Raw genomic sequence first — 9,110 nt, 5'->3', positions numbered from 1 at the left:
GAATGAGGTGGAAATGAGGAGGGCACAAGCTCGAAAGTGACCCATGTTAAACAAAGGACATTCTCTCCTTGCACAGAGTAAATCAGTATGCATTATAGAGGGCTCTGATAAACTTTTTTTTTTTTAATGATGTGCTATTTTCTACATGCGGTGATCATATATATATATATATATATATATATATATATATATATATATAATCATATCCCCCCAATGCATTTCTGGTACAATCCTGCCTCCCGAATTCTATGTCCTTCATCTTCAGAGTTCTACATAGTTCATTTGCATAATGTGTAGAAACACTCTTGGTTTACAATACAGTGGTACCTCCAGTTAAGAACCTAATTTGTTCTGGAGGTCCGTTCTTAACCTGAAACTGTTCTTAACCTGAGGTACCACTTTAGCTAATGGGGCCTCCCGCTGCCACAGCACGATTTCTCTTCTCATCCTGAAGCAAAGTTCTTAACTCGGGGTACTATTTCTGGGTTAGCGGAGTCTGTAACCTAAAGTGTCTGTAACCTGAGGTACCACTGTACCAGAATGAGGTGGATCTTTTAAAGTTTACTGCCTTTCTATTTATTCATTTTTATAGTTGTGTTCTCACCTGGTTTAGGAAGGATTTTATAAAGGCAGCCAAGAAACCGTTTGTAGTCCCATGATGTCTCTTTTAAGTCACGTCACCAGAGGAGTCATTGATATATTGCTGCAACACTGTGGGTCCCTCTGTAGTGTAGAATTCCTACAGATTTCTAGAAACATATACCACCACGACCACTATGACGGTTTACCTACAGTTTGGTATGGAACTATCACCATATTGATTCCTTAAAGGCAAAGCTGCAGCACAGAATAATCCTCTGTTAGCACAGGACTTTCAGCTCAGTTCAATGTATGTTCAGCAAATAGCCTTGCTCAGTCCAAAGGCTTACTCCCCAATAAGGATCATGTTGCATCCTTAATGCTGTGTTCAATGGAAGGTGATGACCGCTCACCCCTTCTCAGGTAGGTGGCAATTGCGGACCTTGCCTCCATCCACCATCTTCAGCAGCTAGGGCCCACATGCTTTGCCGGTTGTTCAGGGAACTCCCCGGCCGGCATAATCAAGGAGCAGGAATCCCTTGCCAAAATGCCAGCTCTAAATAGGCCATCAGTGGCCATGACAATTTGTCAGAGCCTTGCTGGCTGGCCAGACATTGCAGGCCATGTCCAGTCAGCTGGCAATACATAAAAGTAGGCTGTGCCTACTCTGCACAGCACAGTAGGTGGTTGGGCGGCAAGGCGTCTTAAAAGCTACTTTGTGTGGTGGTTAAGACATTAGGTGGAATAATAATAATAATAATAATAATAATAATACATTTTTATTTTTACCCTGCCCTCCCCAGCCAAGACTGGGCTCAGGGTGGCTAACAACCAATAATAAAAACAAGTTGATTAAATTACAATTTAAAAAAAATTTAAATACAACAGTAAAACATTAGGATGCAGCCTCTTCACAGGAGGAGAAAGGAAAAAGAAAAGGGGGGGGGGAATCAAACATTCTAAGCCAAAGGCCAGAAGGAACAACTCTGTCTTACAGGCCCTGCGGAAAGAAATCAGATCCCGCAGGGCCTTGGTCTCATGTGACAAAGCGTTCTACCAGGCCGGAGCCAGTGTTGAGAAGGCCCTGGCTCTGGTTGAGGCTAATCAAACTTCCTTAGGGCCCAGGACCTCTAGGGTGTTGCTATTTATGGACCTTAAGGTCCTCCGTGGGGCATACCAGGAGAGGTGGTCCCGTAGGTACGAGGGTCCTGGGCCATGAAGGGCTTTAAAGGTCAAAACCAGCACCTTAAATCTGACCCTGTACTCCACCGGGAGCCAGTGCAGCTGGAAAAGCACTGGGTGAATATGCTTCCATGGTAGAGACCCTGTGAGGAGCCTTGCTGCAGCATTCTGCACCCACTGGAGTTTCTGGGACAGCTTCAAGGGCAGCCCCATGTAGAAAGAATTACAGTAGTCAAGCCTGGAAGTGACCGTCGCATGGATCACTGTGGCCAGGTTGGGGCGGGAAAGGTAAGGGACCAACTGCTTGATGCGGCGAAGATGGAAAAATGTCACCTTGGCTGTTGCTGTAACCTGCGCCTCCATGGAAAGGGAGGCATCAAGGATCCTAGTCTTCAAGCTTTGGGGTGAAATGGCGCATCATCCTGTCCTGAATGAGCAATGTAATCAGGTACCCTGTTATAGGGGTCTCGGTGGAAATCTCTGTCCAGAAGCCAAGTGTGGGGCAGACAGGCCATATAGCAGGCATAGGAAAACTTGGCCCTCCAGATGTTTTGGGACTATGGCTCCCATCATCCCTAGCTAACAGGACCAGTTGTCAGGGATGATGAGAATTGTAGTCTCAAAACATCTGGAGAGCTGAGTTTGCCTATGCCTGCCATATAGCTTCCAGTGGCAGCCTTAGGGTGGCCACCTTGGCAGGTCAGTGTCTTGGGGGAGGCCCAAATTCCTTGGCACAACCCAATGTTGTTTCAGCCCTCCAGCAAGAGGCTGAAATCAATATACACCCAATGCCTGAGCCAAAGTTCCACCTACACCTGTAATCAGTTAAGTCGTGGCCGTTTTTTAATCCAGATCATTATCTGTTTGAGTTCATTCTACCACACCTGAGAAAATGAGTGGCCCAAGGTCACCCTGAGAACATCATGGCTGCGTGGAGAACATGAATCTCATCAATCTAAACAGTCTATTCTATACATTAAAACACATATCCGGTGCTTGACCTGCCTGATCTGGGCAGACCTTGGACAGCAACACTGCAGAGAAAGTAATTCTAGGTTAGTAATCACAGTTGAGGGCCTATAAGTAATTATTTGCCCAAAAATTGTGATAATTTTCACTTGATTCCCTGTTTATATACTCGTATTTTCTAGTGTCCTGCCCTGGATCTGTTAATGAGCCGATAAATTTAGATTAGATATTTGTTCCCTTAAGTCATTATCTACAAAGTAGACTTCTGGCAGCATTATCAGCATGAAAAACACAAAAATGAATCTTAAAAAGGCTGAATGGAAAACAATAACTTTTAGAGCTTTGATCTGCCATTCAGGTATACCATACTAAAGGCTCAGGATATCAGGATACTGGCAAACAGAGGAAGCAGAACTAAAACGACCAAACAGATATATTGGGTACTGGCAATTGAAATGGAAGGAGGGAAGCAAAGGAGGACCAGTTCTGTCATGAGACAGGGTGAGGAAGCAGTAGAAAGCAGAAGTAAGTGTGTGTGTGTGTGTGTGTGTGTGTGTGTGTGTGTGTGTTTGGGGGGAGGTACCATGAAAAGGCAGCAAATGGTAAACTGTTTCGTTAATTATCATATTTGTGGTACTGGTGCCATTTGATTTTTTTCATCTCAAGCACCAAAATGCGTTGTGCTGCCTATAGACCAATGATGGCCAAACTTGGCCCTCCAGCTGTTTTGGGACTACAAATCCCATCATCCCTGACCACTGGTCCTGTTAGCTAGGGATGATGGGAGTTGTAGTCCCAAAACAGCTGGAGGGCCAAGTCTGGCCATCACTGCTATAGACCATCTATAGTAAGTGAAATGATCTCACAGTTATAGGACAAGGAACTCTAAATGTTTGCTCAGCTTGGTTGGATGTGAGGTTAAATCAGTAGCCAAGCATTAGAAGACAATGATTGATTCTTAGGAGCAAAAAGTAGAGGAGAAAAGGAGGAAGAGAGAGAGAGAGAGCAGATTGCAAGGATGAAGGCAAATGCAAAAATCACAACTGATAACAAAAAGCACATAATAGGATTTCCACAATTCTATAATTGTAGCATGCTGAACTTGGGCTCTTAGAACCAGAATTTAAAGACTTGCCATAAAGAACATGATCAGTGATTAAGAACAGTATTAAACTGAAGTATGCCTCTTATATGCAAATGAATTGAAGCAATTTAACAACAATTAATAGTTAATCAGCATTCTGCACATCCCTATGTAAAGGAAATGCACATAAAGTCTGATTCTCAGAGCTCTGTGGCAGTGCAGACTCTTTTGATATTGATACATTTGCAGTGGTAGAACGGTCTGGGAAGTTCAGCCTAAGGAAATAAACTCACTTGGTGATTTGCATAATCATAAATGTTATCAGAGAGAGAGAGTTAAATAAATGTTTAAAGAACATAGGTTTGGCTCTAGGCAAAGTGGAACAGAAGAGGACACCATTTCTTCTGTATATTCAACACTCCTTTAAGAGTTTGAACACTGGGAGAAGCCGTGAGAGAACATATACAAGTGACCGCCCCTCCACACTCTTCTGCTTCTGGGTATCATGCAAACAGAGGATGTGCTTATCTTTCCTGTAGGAAAATAAATGTATTCTTGTGGATGCATATGTGTGTATTCTTATACTATAGGGATGAGAAATGTTCAAGTGATCTTCCGTGGCACAGAAAACTGGTCATTCTATTGTCTTCTTACTATGTGACTTAGCATTCAACTGATAGGCCCAATTAGCTTTAAAATATGAAGAAAGTTTGCACTTTGGTCAAGAAACCAATGTATGTTGATCACTGGTAAGGAACGCACAGCTGTTTACATTCTTTTGCATTCTTTTCTATTTCCTTCTAGGTTTTATTTACTGGGATGCAGAGCAATTCTCCAAATGATCTACACGCCTGATTTATGCATGTTTTTACTGGATCCTAGTGTAAATAATAGTCCAAGGGATGAGGATTACTGCCTAAGAGTTCTGCCAAGTTAAGCATTTTGTAGAAGAGAAGGTTCTCTTCAGAACTACGGATCTCCAGCCAGAAGGGCCACAGGTTCTCCATCCTAGGGTTGCCATACGTCCTCTTTTCCCCGAACACATCCTCTTTTTCAGGGGTAAAAGCTCTGTCAATTCACCCAGAATGGGTGAAGTTATTTTGCTGTTGAACGTTAAGAACTTTGCTACTAGCAATATATCACAGATTCTATAGCCTACATATAGTAGGGGTATTTAAAATGAGAGTTGTCATAGCAATCCATAGTTGCTATGTAGAAGTTGTAGAAGTTGGCAGGTGTGTCCTCTTTTTTGCTCATCAAAATATGGCAACTCTATGAGTCCCTGGCCTTAAATTCCCACCAACATGCAGGAGATTCCTCAGTATACAAATCAACTTGGAAAATGTTTTCTAAAAAGACAGTTCAGTAAGTTCTCCTTCAACCTGTAAAAGACTAGCTTTTGCCATGTTGTGCTCCAAGAACAGACCAGGAATAACAAGTGCTTTCTTCTACCTGCTTGGCATGGGTTTAAATGACAATGTTTAAATAATGGACACAGATTCTCCCATTATTACCCAGTCATTGTCTTTTAAATAAATATTCATGATTTTGGACACCAAATTGTCCCTAGGCTATCATTTATATAGGCAAAAGAAAAGCAAGATGTTTGCCGATACTAACAGCTGTTTTCCAAATTCTCCGAACTTCATTCTCTTACCAGCTGTGAGAGGTGAGATGAACTCAATCTATTGAGACTATTGGCACAGTTCTGTTAGGCTTGGCATCTTCCCTTGTCGGTTCTCAGTGGGAGACTGGATGCTGAGCAAGCAGTTTATAAACATTTGTGCTTCCAATTAAGCCGTAACGCTATATGAGTTATTATGCTTTGCATTTTTGTGTTACACCGCAGAAGATACTTTGTACCGTCATCCTGTATCGTTAATTCTTCTAATATTTCTCCTGAAGGAGTTTTGTTGTGCATGCAATAAGTTTTGTATTTTCTTATAATGACTCATTCAAGCCTTCTCAACCAGGCAGTGGTTTCTGGAACCAGAATAAGAGTGAAGCCACAAATTTCAGCAAGGCGGCTTCACCAAGATATGTCAGTGCAAGAGCACCTTTTCCATGTCAAAACAAAAAAAATTTCCAGACCAGGAGCTCCACTGATATATTAATCCAGTAATGCAAATGCAACATACAAGTGCTATGCTATTATTGGAACACATCCAGAACAGTGAATATGTCGTATGAGTTTCTCACTTTTATAAGTGTTCCTACCTCAGCAGAACAGCACAATATTCTCTTCACACCAACTGATACAAATGTATTACACAAAAGTAATTTCTCTTGCTGAATGATGATCAGTTGGGAGCTTCACCTCTTACTCATGATAACGTACCACAATTCTACAGCCCAGGATATGGCCTGAAGGCATACAAAAGAGGTCTGGGTGAAGCTAGTTGCTGCTTGAAGCTGCCTTGACTTTCATGAACATCTATCCTTGTATAATCCTGCCTGCGAGTTAAGATCTGCTGGGAGAGGTTTCTTAGTCTCATACTATTGAGAAAGTTCAGATATATCTGGTTAAAATGTGGCTTTTTGCACAGGCATTTGGAAACTGATGTTGATGTCAGATGTGATAGGTTGCATTTTTTTATATTCTCATGGGGTTTTTTATGGGTGATTGTACCTCACCCTGAGAACTTTGGGTTAAGGGCAAGCATATAAATATTTCAAATAAGTAAACAAGGACATGCACACTCTAAATAAATAAGGGCAAGTTGTCTCACTGAGACTACAGGCTCACATAACTGAACATTTCTCCAATTGGAAAAAAAATTCTCCATGTGTAGAAAACTAGATGTGAGGCATAAGAATTATAGTTAGCTTTCTCTTTGGCTGGCTTACTTTCTATGTGGAAGGATCATTCTCACCATCGTCATCATCTGAATTGAAAGTTTATTCAATCGTAATACAATTTCCCCCCTTCAGTTGGAAGTGGTGCTTCTCAGATACAAGTTGACAATCTCCATGTGAAGGTGGCTTAAGGTTAGATACTAGCAGTGAGAAATTTTTCCTTGTTCTTGTTAAAACAAGTGTTTCTTACAACGAATATAAAGTAAGGGAATCAACATTCTGATTCCCACATCTGCTAATCTGAGAGCTGGATGACTCATAGCATCAAGCTACCTACCAGCCAGACTGCATCTCAAAGCATTTCAGTCTGCTCCTTCACTTCCCCTGCATTTTGCAACCTCTTCTCTTTTTATGCAGTACACCTGCCATTAGGCTCCAATTGATCAGTACCATTTTCATAGGGAGAGCTTTGCTCCTTCAGCTGGTGAAGCACACCCATTTCTGCTTTAGATGAACCTCCTTCCTATCCATTTCTACAGATAACTGCATTTGCTTATGCAAACCCAAGCCTTGCGCTGGAATTGCTCCTCTCTTCAACACTGATGTGCTACTAGCAACTGAAACATGTTCGGCATCCCGCAGACCTTTCAAGAGCAGGCACAGTCCTCATTCATCATAGAGCTTGGATAATTGAGGCAGTCCACCTGCTCTGCATCCTTTCCTGTGATGCTTGCTGAGTTGTGCTTTTTTCGACTCTTCCCATGACCTCTGGCTTCCCAGATACTTGGGATATAAGCTGAAGTGGATGTGGAGACTCTCAGCATTTTTCACTGGGTGCTACAAAGACCTTTTCTTACATGCCAAACTTGTTCCTTTCCTTCAGACTGTCACAAACTGTACTAAACCTCTTGCCACTTTTGCACAATATATATAGTTCTTTGATCTCTGTGTGTGCATTGCACACAGATTGAACTGACCAAATGTGAATCCTTAACTACTTCTCAGACATTTTATTTTGGGCCATTTCATGGCTCTGTCCCCTTAAGCGTCTTCTAACAGCGTTGGCTGGTGCCTTAGTTATATCTCTGCTTGGAACGTGGAAGCCTGGCTTCACTGATACTGTAATGCATTATATAAAAGGGATGTGGGTAGTGCTGTGGTCTAAACCACTGAGCCTCTTGGGCTTGCCAATCGGAAGGTCGGCAGTTTGAATCCCCGCAATGGAGTGAGCTCCCATTGCTCTGTCCCAGCTCCTGCCAACCTAGCAGTTCAAAAGCACCTCAGTGCAGGTAGATAAATAGGTACTGCTGTGGCAGGAAGGTAAACGGTGTTTCCGTGTGCTCTGGTTTCTGTCACGGTGTTCCATTGCGCCAAAAATGGTCTAGTCATGCTGGCCACATGATCCAGAAAAGCTGTCTGTGGACAAACACCATCTCCCTCGGCCTGAAAGTGAGATGAGCGCCGCAACCCCATAGTCGCCTTTGACTGGACTTAACCATCCAGGGGTCCTTTACCTTTTTTACCTTTTACCTTAATGCATTATATACAGAGCTGCCATTGAAGACAGTTCCAAGCTGCAATTTCTAGAAAGCACAGCTGCCATGCTGTTACCTGTAAGTGGCGTGATTATCACATGGGAGCCTCCGTCATCTGAGCTGTGGGGAGAGGCTGGAGGTGGTAGTCTTCTGACTGTGCAATGCTCATCCTAGGGAGACTCACCTGGGACCTACTCTGACGCCCTGTTGGCACCAATATGTGTCTTTTTCCCAGGTGTTGTGATCTTCTGCACTTTGCTTTTGTGCTACTTGGTGGTGGTTCATATTCTGCTGTGCTTCTGTTGCCCTTTTAGACTGTGGTGCTTTATTGTAAACTTAAATTTTTGAAAGCTGCCTTGCTGTGAAACAAACGAACACTGATTGGAAAGTATCTCCTGTGAACTACAGTGGGGGTTCCCAAATCGTTTGTCCCATGGACCACTTGAAAATTGCAAAGGGTCTTGGCCAGGGGTCTGCAACCTTTAAGACAAAAAGAGCCACTTGGACCCGTTTCCGAAGGAAAAAAAAAACTGGGAGCCGCAAAACTCGTCATTATAAAAATAACTTTTTTGTCACTTTTTTATTATTTCTTTGTTTGACCCCTCAGAATTACTCCTCCTCATAGAAATAAACGTTAAATTAACAAGTTACCTTTTGTGTGTGTGTGTTCTTCACTCCCCTTCAAAACAGTGACCAGAGTACATGCCCCCTTTCAATGCAGTGACCAGCGTACATGCCCCTTACAATGTAGCAGGCGGGCGGGTGGGAAGGTGACGTTGGGACGGTGCGTGACTAACGCACGCACCACCCCCATGCGACGTCACAGCCAGTACAGTGCCCGCCACAGTGGGGAGTGTCAGGGCGCACAATGTGCCTCCTCCCCTCGCTAGTATCCGCCCCAGAGCCGCGGCAAAGGTGTAAAAGAGCCACATGTGGCTCCGGAGCCGCGGGATGCAGACCCCTGG

General features: G+C 43.2%; 1 long non-coding RNA gene across 1 annotated transcript; it reads left to right on the top strand.

Moving 5' to 3' along the window:
• The first annotated feature begins 1,641 nt into the window (after positions 1-1,641).
• Positions 1,642-8,795, top strand: LOC310753167. The gene is made up of 2 exons (XR_014543250.1): positions 1,642-1,784; positions 8,603-8,795. It is a non-coding gene; the product is annotated as an uncharacterized lncRNA (long non-coding RNA).
• The last annotated feature ends 315 nt before the right edge of the window (positions 8,796-9,110 follow it).

Source organism: Podarcis filfolensis (assembly GCF_964270895.1).
Source record: "Podarcis filfolensis genome assembly, chromosome: 17".
NCBI classification, from domain to species: domain Eukaryota; kingdom Metazoa; phylum Chordata; class Lepidosauria; order Squamata; family Lacertidae; genus Podarcis; species Podarcis filfolensis.
The sequence above is the reverse complement of the archived record's forward strand: the minus strand, read 5'-3'. Positions and strand labels throughout refer to the sequence as shown.